At 48.0% G+C, this 10,502-nt stretch overlaps 1 long non-coding RNA gene across 1 annotated transcript; it reads left to right on the top strand.

Moving 5' to 3' along the window:
• The first annotated feature begins 1,202 nt into the window (after positions 1-1,202).
• Positions 1,203-5,860, top strand: LOC142028825 (uncharacterized). Its single transcript, XR_012649717.1, has 3 exons — positions 1,203-4,256; positions 4,666-4,782; positions 4,879-5,860. It is a non-coding gene; the product is annotated as an uncharacterized LOC142028825 (long non-coding RNA).
• The last annotated feature ends 4,642 nt before the right edge of the window (positions 5,861-10,502 follow it).

Raw genomic sequence — 10,502 nt, 5'->3', positions numbered from 1 at the left:
GGCAGCTCGGCACGGGCGCATGCGCGGTGTGCCTTTTACGGCGCTCGCCGCTGTTGCCTGGCAACTAAAGTGCGACACGACGCCTCTGCCACCGCGCATGCGCGGCGACACGGTTTACGGCGCTCCTGCTGTTGCCTGGCAACCAAAACGCGGCCCTGGCCGTCGGGAGCCGCGCATGCGCGGTGGCGGCTTTTGCCGCCCTCCTGCTGTTGCCTGGCAACCAAAACGCGGTACAGCAGCTCGTGAGCCGCGCATGCGCGGTAGCGGCGCGTTTCTCCTGCGCTCTCTTCCGCCACCTATTGAGCAGAGTTCCGTACTGCGGCTGGGGTGCCGCGCATGCGCGCTGGCGCGTTGTGCCAAGCGCTCGCCGCTGCCACCCCGCGACCAATGTTCGGTACTGCAGCTCGGAGGCTGCGAGTGCGCGGGGCTGCCGCGGTCCTGCACGTGCCGTCCGACGGTAACGGCAATGCGGCACCGGCGGGAGGGGCCGCCGCGCTCGTTGCTTCCTCCCGGTGAGGAAACGCCGCCGGCAAGGAAAGCTCGCACGGGCTGTCTCTGCCCGGCCTCCCTCTCCTCGCGGCGCGGGAGCACGAAGGGACAGGCGGGGCGCTTACCGGCTGCGGGCAGGAGCTGCTGCGGCTGAAGCTGGAGAGGCCACAGAAAGGTAGAGAAGAAGAAATGGAAGGCTGGCCGGCCGGCAGCTGCCTCCCGCTGCAGGCAAGAGAGAGCCTGCCTCTCCGCGTGTGGAAGGATCCCTCTTTGTAGTCCGCAGGGTCCGTATGCAGCACCGACGGTGCGGTACGGCCACATAGTGTGCAAGCGAGCGAGGCTCCGTGCCTGGGAAGCCTCGTCTTGCAAGACCTATGAGACACATGTTCTCGGAAGGAGAATGCCCGTTTTCTGTAAGGGCTCAGAATGCCGACCCTTTTCTCTGCCTGCCGCTCCCCTGTGCATGAGATGAAGCTGTTTTGTTTTTCTCCTTTGTTCCTAGACTAAATATTTCTGGAGCTGTTGCTGCTGTGGGTTTGCAATTGGTGTTACTGCGTTTTTGTAGCGTTCTGGCGATGGGTCGTTTCTACTGTGGCGAAGCATCGAGATACGGTTTTCGGTTTAAAGCGTCAGAAACTACGTTCACCGGAACCGGTAACTCGGGGCGTAGGGGAAACCGATCTGGCGCGTGCAGCTGTGCTCGCAGGGGTGCTCAGTGGCTCCTCATCAAAACGGCAGGGTGTGTGCGTGGACATCCGTAGGGTTGCACTCTGGGTCCGAGAGCGTTAACGTATTTTTGCTGTTGGAAGATGGAATGGAGCGTGTGCCTGTTAAATCTCAGGGCGGTCAAAAGCTAGGAGGGACCCTGAGCGGATTTGGTGGCACAACTGCAGTTTTAAAAGATCTTGCCCGTTTGGAGCAACGGCCTGGAAAAAATGATTCCTTTTTTGCAACGAGGCAGTTCACAAGGACAGATGTGTTACTGTGCTCTTTAGCAAAAATACTCAACTTGGGACGTATAGGGTGATGAAGGCTCGGCTATACTAAGGCTTGAGAAAATGTAGGTAGGTCTCTATGTGTGTCACCTGTGTGTATCTAGGAAAGTGAGTTCTAGTGAAAGTAAAGTTGCCAGTGAGTCAAAAAAGAAAGGAAAAAAAAAAAAGGCACAGTTGTCTGAAACATGCAAAAGCTCTAGTGGCCTGTGTCAACAGCTGTACCGAAGATGACGCAAAAATACTTTTTCCTCCGCTCAGTCGTACTGTCTTCACAAACCTTCACAAAAAAAAGGCAGCTTTGGATTCCTACCCAGCTTTGTGCTAATGTTTTTTTTTCTTCTCTCAGCTGGATGTCAGCTGGCACCGTTTCGCCGTGGTTGCCCTTTCTTCTGCCGTGACGGTACGAGACAGATGGAAAGATTCCGTAGTGGCCTGCAAGTACAAGGTACGCCTACGATGTGTGTCTGCATTTTTCCAAAGGTACTTGCGGTACGGACTTTAACGTTGAGAGTGTGCCAAGTCTCCTTCTACTTTTTTTTACATGAAATATTTTAACACAAATACTAAAAATAAGTTCTGTTCCGGAGCATGTTACACCTATACAAAGTTTACTTCCCTCAGTGTATTTTCTCTTCCTGAAAGCATAATCTTCTGTTTCTGTGTGCTTGCTAGTAAATGATACTGTGAAACTAATTTTGTCCTAAAAGAGGGAAGAAACTGTTTGTAAGAGTTCAGCTGTTCTGAAGAAACAGACTTTGTTTTCATGATAAAAGCTTTATGCTTTTACAGTCAATGATTTTTTTTTTAATATCTTATAGTAGTACTCAAAAACGTTACGGAGATAATTAGCATCTGTACTAAAAGCAATCAAGGTCAAAGAAGAGACGTGGACAAAACAGGACAAAACGGGCGTCGCATCTGTGTGTTTTCCAGGCTTTCCCAGGAAGCATTAGTAGCCTTGTAACTAGTGACAGTGAGTCCTGAGGTGTTTTTGATGAGTTACTGCTTCAGTAATGTATTTTTTCCTTTAACCTACAGTGTGTAATTTTGACTTCAGTTGGAAAGAGATTTTCCAAAATGGAAGTCTTTCTCTCTCAAAGAAATTTTGTTTTATGAACTTCCCGTCAGAGTGGATATTCAGAGGTGATCAACTTGACAGTAGAAGTCATCAGTAACGAGACTTTTCACTCTCTTTTAAAAAAAGAAAAAAAAAACAACTCAATTTCCTTCCAAAGCCCCAAGCACAGCCCATCTTCCTAAAGTTGATGGCATCACTGGTCTTTGGTTTCTCAGTTGTAACAGTTGAGACAACATGAAAACGTGTTGCTCTGCATGCTTCAGTACTGCCAAAAGCATTAGGAAACCCGCCAGTCGTTTTTGGTTGTCTGAGGTATTGCAGCACTGGGGATTTTACAAATTGACTTGCATTGTTTAAACTGCAACTGCCAAATAGCTGTAGTATATGATTTGTTAGGTGTATGTAAGCAGTTTAGGTATTTTTCTAAACGTTTAAAAAGAGAGGCAACTGAATGTTATGGGGTTTTTTTCCTGATGTTTTGACGGAGTGCTCTGAAGTACTTTCTTTCTGTCTGGCTTTCAATGGTGCGTTTCCTTGGCAGTTCAGTAGCACCTCTCTTGGGCAGCTCAGCTGGCCAGGTGTCCCTCCACGTTCTGTAACACGCACAAAAAACCCTAGTCCCATTATAACTGTGTACTTTGGAGAGAGATAATTTAATGGTATGAATTCAGAGCTGTGCAAGTTAAGGTGATGGAAAAGGAAAATCAAATACTTTCACAGTATAAGTATTTTTATTGGACGTATATAAACATGGGCACGCCTTTTTAGTGTAAAGTGAATTATTGAGATTTATTCTTTATTTTTCATTTTGCTCTTTGGAGTTTTCCACTTCACTTTCAGCTTTATTCACCAAACAAGCAAGATGCAAAGCAGCAGCAGCAGCAGCGCAAGGGCTGTAGCTGTTGCAGTGGATCCGTAAGCGTAGATTCTGATTGCGTACGACCTCGTCCCGCAGCCTCCCAGGGTTATCTCCCTGCAGCAGTGCTGTAAGGAAGGGAGGAGACGTTTTCCAACACCGGCAAGAGTGTTTACTTGTATGCTAAGAAGGTGTTCAAAATGGTATCGATTAGCCTAAATGCTGATTTTAAGTGTTCAAATCGCTCTTAACTTTTAAAGGAGGTGGTGTATTTCAAGCTGACCTGTTTACCTGGAATCCTGCTTTAGCTCAGCGACTCTTCTTGTGCACCCCCAGCCTCTGCTGGCAGGGCGGTATGAGAAGCTGGAAGGTCCCTGACTTAGTATAAACACTGCTTAGCAACAACTACAGCATCGGGGTGTTGTCAACATTATTCTCACCCTAAATCCAAAATGGCCCTGTACCAGCTAGTCAGAAGAAAATGAACTTTATTCCAGCCGAAACCAGGACAACCCCAAACCCCCTGATTCTGGGTCTGCAACGGAAAGAAACAAACGACTTTGGGACTCCTGGGAAAGCCAAATCCGCCTGGATTGGTGCAGCTGGAAAGCAAAAAACCCACCCCATTTTCATGCACAAACCCACAACCGAAAGATCACCCCTTTTTATGTTGTGGAAAAGCACTGAAACACACCCCAAACTGAGTATTTTGAAAAAGCAAAAAACTCCCCAGTTTGGGGAAGATTGGGGGTGAAGCACAAGCAGTTTGAGGGGCGTTGCTGGGGGTCCTCCCAGCGTGGATTATCTGGTGTGGATGCTCTGTTGCGGGTTATCCCAGGTGAGTTACCTGCTGTGGATCATCCTGGGTGGACTTCCTGGGGTAGGTCATCCCCACCCGTGTCCCCCCGTGCACCTCTGTACCCTCACCTACCCTCTCCCTGGCGTGTGTTTCTCCCCCATATATGCCCCCCGCTGCTCCAGCCCGCCCCCTTCACCCATGCGAGCTTTTAACCCACGCGAGTTGTTTCCCCCCGCATCCCCTGCTCTTCTATCTCCTGTCCCGTGTCCCCCCCGTCCCCCCCCGCTTCCTTTCCCTCCTCCATATTCCACCCCCCCCCATCATCCGTCAGGCTCCAGACCCCTGGCATGCTGCCTGCACCCCATTCTCTGTCGGTTTTTTTTTCTTCTTTTCCTTACAAGTTGTTGTTGTTGTTTCTTTTAAATGATTAAACTGTTTTCGTTTCAAGCCACAAGTTTTCTCACTTTCGCCCTTCCGATTGTCTCCACGTCCCACTGGGAGCGGGAGAACGAGTGAGCGGTCGCGTGGGGCTTTGTTGCTGGCTGGCGTTAAACCACGACACAAGGTGAGTTGCAAGCCCCGCCTGGCTAATGCTGGAGGCTCTCTATGTTCGTCCTGCCATCTTGACGGGCCGTCCTTGTTCTTCATTGCCGCTTTATAGCGAGCGCCTCTCGCTCTGTAAGCAGCAGTACTGGGGCCGTGCAGGTACTGCCTGTTGCAGGCAGCAAAGGGCAATTGCGTCGCTTGCCGGCGGGAGCGGCAAGGAGTGCGGAGCCACGCTCCTGTAGGGAGCAAAGATGGAACCTCGAGGGCTCTACGGTCATCTGCTGAGGACTACTAATATCCCGACAGGCCTCTTTGCTATCCCTGCTTCACGGCTGCTTCCTTTGCATGCCGGAGGGCGGGGCGGTAAGTAACACCGTGCAGCGTCTCTTCAGTAAGAGACAAACCCCGCAGAAGAAGCCTTGCGTGCGCGCAGGATTGGGAGAGGAGAGTTCTGACGGCACGGAGGTGAGGAAAGGTGCGCCCACCCCAACTGAGCCCCAGGGTGGCCAGGGTATCGCTCGCTTGCAGGTGGGCCGCTGGCATCTGGTGCGCTGGGACGCGGCGTTTCCTGCTGAACAGAGCTGCCCCTCTGGCACAGAGCAGCTTTGGGTCTCTTGTGGCCTGCCTTCAGGCTGTCAGCTGAACCAGGCGTTATTTTTTGGTTTTAAAATCTGTCGCCAGCATCTGTTGACTGGCTGCTGTCACTCCCGCAACCCTGATGCCACATGCAGAGGGATACAGCAGTCCCTGGGGGCTTGGTCCAGGGGACAACCCCCCTCCCCCCTGCCGTTTGCAGGCTCCCTGTGCTGCTTCTCCTCTCTAGATAACGGGGGGTGGGGGGGCAGGGACAGAAGCGACCACGCGAATGGTCTGTTCTTTGCACTTGACTGCTGTAAACGCTCCAGCCACTCGGGTGCTTTTTGGAACGGAGGCGATGAAGATGACTGCCCGGGCTGCGAGTGGGGAAAGGGCAGGGCAACGTAAGCCCTGTGCCCCCAGTAAGTAGTTGCCGCCTGTGTCTGGTCTCTCCTGGTCTGAGCTGTCAGTCGTCCCTCATCCAGCTGATGCTCCGAAGAGGATCGTTACGGGGATGCGGATCCTGCTGACCGGTGACCGAAGGTGGGAAGTGGCGTTGGGGAGGGGCGCATGCGTGGTGGCGTGCGTCGGTGGGCTCCAGCTATTGCCGGGCAATCAAAGCGCGTTACGGCATCTCGGCAAGTCTTGTTTCGGCTCCGCTCGGTTCCCGTCGGCTCGGTTTGGCTCTCCTCGCTTCGGCTGGGCTCGGTTCCGCTCGGCTCATCTCGCTTCGGCTGGGCAGGGCTCCGTTCGGCTCTTCTCGCTTCGGCTGGGCTCGGCTCCCCTCGGCTCTTCTCGTTTCGGCTCCGCTCGGCTCTTCTCGTTTCGGCTCCGCTCGGCTCTTCTCGTTTCGGCTCCGCACCGCTCGCCTCATCTCACTTCGGCTGGGCTCGGCTCCGTTCGGCTCATCTCGCTTCGGTTGGGCTCGGCTCCGCTCGGCTCTTCTCGTTTCGGCTCGGATCGGCTCCGTTCGGCTCTTCTCGTTTCGGCTCTCTTCGGCTCTTCTCGTTTCGGCTCCATTCGGCTCTTCTCGTTTCGGCTCTGCTCGGTTCCCGTCGGCTCGGTTCGGCTCATGTCGCTTCGGCTGGGCTCGGCTCCGTTCGGCTCATCTCACTTCGGCTGGGCTCAGCTCCGTTTGGCTCATTTCGATTCGGGTGGGTTCGGCTCTGTGATAAATGTGGGGCAAAGATTGTTTATCAAAGCTAAGAATGAGTAATTGGGAAATACGTTTTGTTACTGAAACCAGTTAATTTTAATTCATCTTTATATTGTAACAATTAACCGTTAATTAAACCCTCGGGTTAAGCAATAAGGATGTACTAACGATTTTACTGATATGTGTGGGGGTGTACTGATTATTGTGAGGAATGTGAAGAAAATGTTCCTGACGCTTGAAACAAAGATAGGTCAAACAGGAATTGTGCCTGCGAAAAGAACAAGATAAAGATTGAGAAAGGGGGATACGAGCAATTTCCCGACACTTGAAACAAAGATAGGTCAAACAAGAACTGTGCCTGCGAAAAGAACAAGATAAAGATTGAGAAAGAAGATATGAGAAACTGAAGAATGCGCATGTTGCGGGAAGATTGCAAGCACCAACCAGGAGCTCAAGTTCTGTAATATGTATGAGATAATTAAAAACCTAAGGACTAAAACTATAAAAACAAGGGGTGTGAATGTGCTAGTTACGGCAGTCGGCGGAGCGCAGACTCCCCTGCCGTCCAGCGCTGTTCTTTGCTCCTATCCTACTTGCTACAATTAATAAATTTTAATTGGATTATAGTCCGTTGTGGTCTCAATTTATGACAATTCTGGTGCCGTGACTCGGATAAGGAACGGTGGGCTTTGGTCCTCCGGGGAGGCGCCCCGCGATACTCCGCGGCCCCGCGACCAACAGCTTACTTCAACCTTACCGACGAACCTAAATTCTAGGATAGAGAGCAAAGGGAGAACCGGTAAAATCCCATAAAAATTCTGTGCACGGGAGTCCGGACGAAGACGCAGGGACGTGTGAGTATATTGCGAATTTGTTCGCGGGTTAGCCGTTCGGGCGGGATTGGGTTTCCTGGAATATAACGAGTGAGAGGTTCGACATACTGAACCAAGCGAGTGTGGACCCTTAAGTACTGCGTTTCCCAACTCCCGCGAGGGACTGGGCCAGGAACAAGGGGAGCGACTGAGTGTGTGTTTGTGGATATTCCAGAAGATGGGGGCGAAGGGCAGCAAGCCTTCGACTCCCATGGGAAGGGTACCCACAGTACCTAAGAATACCCCTCTGGCACATCTCTTAGACAATTGGAGATATCTCCCTGGAACTCTAGGGAAAGATAAGCAGAAAATGATAAAATGATAAAATATTGTACTAAGATATGGGGAGGGAAGAAGATTTCTAAAGAAATCTTTTGGCCGGTCTACGGGTCAAAAGAAGACTGGGTAAGACAGCAGCTAAACCTCTGGGTCAATAATAAAAGACCCAGGTCATAGAACTCATATGCAAGACTTGCGAACTATAGTAATCCAGGGGATTAGAAAAGCAGTACCCCGTGGTCAAAACATCAATAAGGCATTTAATGAAATGCAAAAGAAAGATGAAAGTCCAACCGAGTGGTTGGAACGCTTAAGGAAAGCACTTCAATTATATTCTGGGGTAAATCCAGATGATCCTGTTGGACAGGCACTTCTTAAAACTCAGTTTGTGGCAAAATCATGGGAGGATATTAGAAAGAAACTTGAAAAGTTAGAAGACTGGCAAAATAGGGGATTGGATGAATTATTAAGGGAGGCTCAGAAAGTTTATGTAAGGCGGGAAGAAGAAAGTAGTAAAAGGCAAGTAAGAATGATGGTAGCGGCAGTAAGAGAAGGTCGCAGGGATCAAGGCGGGGGATATAGGTTTTCTGGAGCAAGACAGGAAAATGGGACAACGAAGAGGGAACAAAGACGGTGTTTTTATTGTAACAAGATGGGACATTTGAAAAAGAATTGTAGAGAAAGGATTAGGGATGAGGGAATATCAAAAATGGAATAGGAAAGTCAGGGGCTCTACATTTTGGGGGACCAGAGTCATCGTGAGCCCTTGATAAAATTAAAAATAAGTCCCCATAAACAAGAGTTCACCTTTTTAGTAGACACCGGGGCTGAAAAATCGACTGTTCGGCAAATACCTGAGGGATGTAAGGTTTCCCCTGAAAAAGTACAAGTAATTGGGGTAAAAAGGGGAACCCTTTAAAGTAAATAAAATCAAAAATGTGATATTTAAAACAGAAAATAAATTTGGAATGGGTGAACTCTTGCTCGTCCCTGAAGCAGAATTTAATCTGCTAAGACGAGATTTAATTGTTGAATTGCAATTGGAAATTAAAGTAAAAAATCAAGAGCTAATGGTGTCTACTTATCCTTTAACCGTAAATGATCAAGAACAAATTGATCCAGATGTGTGGTATTCTCCGGACACAATAAGTAAACTGGAAATACCACTACTTAAAATTCAAATTTCCGAACCCCACACACCTGTGAGGGTGAGGCAATATCCTATATCTTTAGAAGGACGGAAAGGATTAAAACCAGAAATAGATCGATTACTAGCACAAGGGATTTTGGAACCCTGTATGTCACCTTTTAATACTCCCATTTTGCCTATAAAAAAGGCAAATGGAAAATATCGGCTTGTGCATGATTTAAGAGAAATAAATAAAAGAACAATTACACGGTTTCCAGTGATAGCTAATCCTTATACGTTGCTAAGTAAATTGGGCCCCCATAACTCATGGTGTAGTGTAATTGATTTAAAAGATGCGTTTTGGGCCTGTCCCTTAGCTGAAGAGAGTCGTGATTATTTTGCATTTGAATGGGAGGACATAGAAACAGGTCGCAAGCAACAATTATGATGGACAGTACTACCTCAAGGGTTCACCGAATCTCCTAACTTATTTGGGCAAGCTCTGGAAGAACTTTTACAAGAATATCAGGTCCAAATAGGAAAAGAAACCAAGTTACTAAGGTATTACTTGAACACATTATACCTCGATATGGGGTACCTGATGTAATCGACTCCGACAGAGGAACACACTTTGTGTCAAAAATTGTTAAAGATCTAACAGAAAGCTTGGGTATTAAGTGGGAATACCATACACCATGGCATCCACAAAGTTCGGGAAAAGTTGAAAGGATGAATGGAGAAATCAAAACTATTTTGACCAAATTAATGATAGAAACCAAATTATCATGGATTAAATGCCTACCCATGGCACTATTAATCCTCAGGACTAGACCCCAGGCAGATGTAAGAATATCAGCATTTGAAATGGTGTATGGTATGTCCTATAGAATTGAAAGTCCGCAGACGAATGTTTTAATTCGAGATCGTGTAATTAATGAATATGTTTCGCAATTAGCAGAACATCGGAACAAGCTTTGGGAACAAGGACTGATTGTGCAACGACCCCCGTTGGACTTAAAAATTCATAATTTTAAACCTGGGGACTAGATACTGGTTAAAATGTGGAAGGAGGAAACCCTAAAACCTAATTGGGAAGGACCTTATCTTGTTTTACTTACTACAGAAACTGCCGTTCGGACTGCTGAACGTGGATGGACTCATGCTAGTCGCATTAAAGGTCCAGTAACCCGACCCCACTGGAAAATAATCAGTACTCCAGGTGACACCAAGATAATCATGAAGAAATAAACCATGATAGAGACTCTGTTTGATCATTATGAAGCATTACCTTTTAGTGTAAAAAGTGTTATAGTTTTTGTTGTTGCTTTTTAATTTGTCTCTTATTGTGTATTATATTTAGAAGTTTACAAAGTGTACCAAGGGAGTCTGTTAAGCCTATGCAGCCCCATAACATAGAATATAAAAGACATACAGATGAAAGTAGGGTGCGTATCTTTGTTCGAATTAAGGGTAATGATCCAAACTGTAATTGCTTTCCATTTGCTTGTTTCAGGTGCAAAGTTTGTCGAGAAAATTGATGGAAGCACTGTGAGTATGGTTATCCTCCGATAGGAGTTTGTATACAGTGCTGGAAAATACAAAGAAATTTTACCAATCAGAAACTAAGACAATTGGTAGCAGAACAAAAAGATTCTTTACGAATCCCGGGAATGGTGGGAGATTTTTTACTAAAGGCATAATTCCCCAATATTATTGTTACCATTCCA

Source organism: Buteo buteo, chromosome 3 (assembly GCF_964188355.1).
Source record: "Buteo buteo chromosome 3, bButBut1.hap1.1, whole genome shotgun sequence".
NCBI classification, from domain to species: domain Eukaryota; kingdom Metazoa; phylum Chordata; class Aves; order Accipitriformes; family Accipitridae; genus Buteo; species Buteo buteo.
This window is presented reverse-complemented; position numbering and strand designations above follow the sequence as displayed.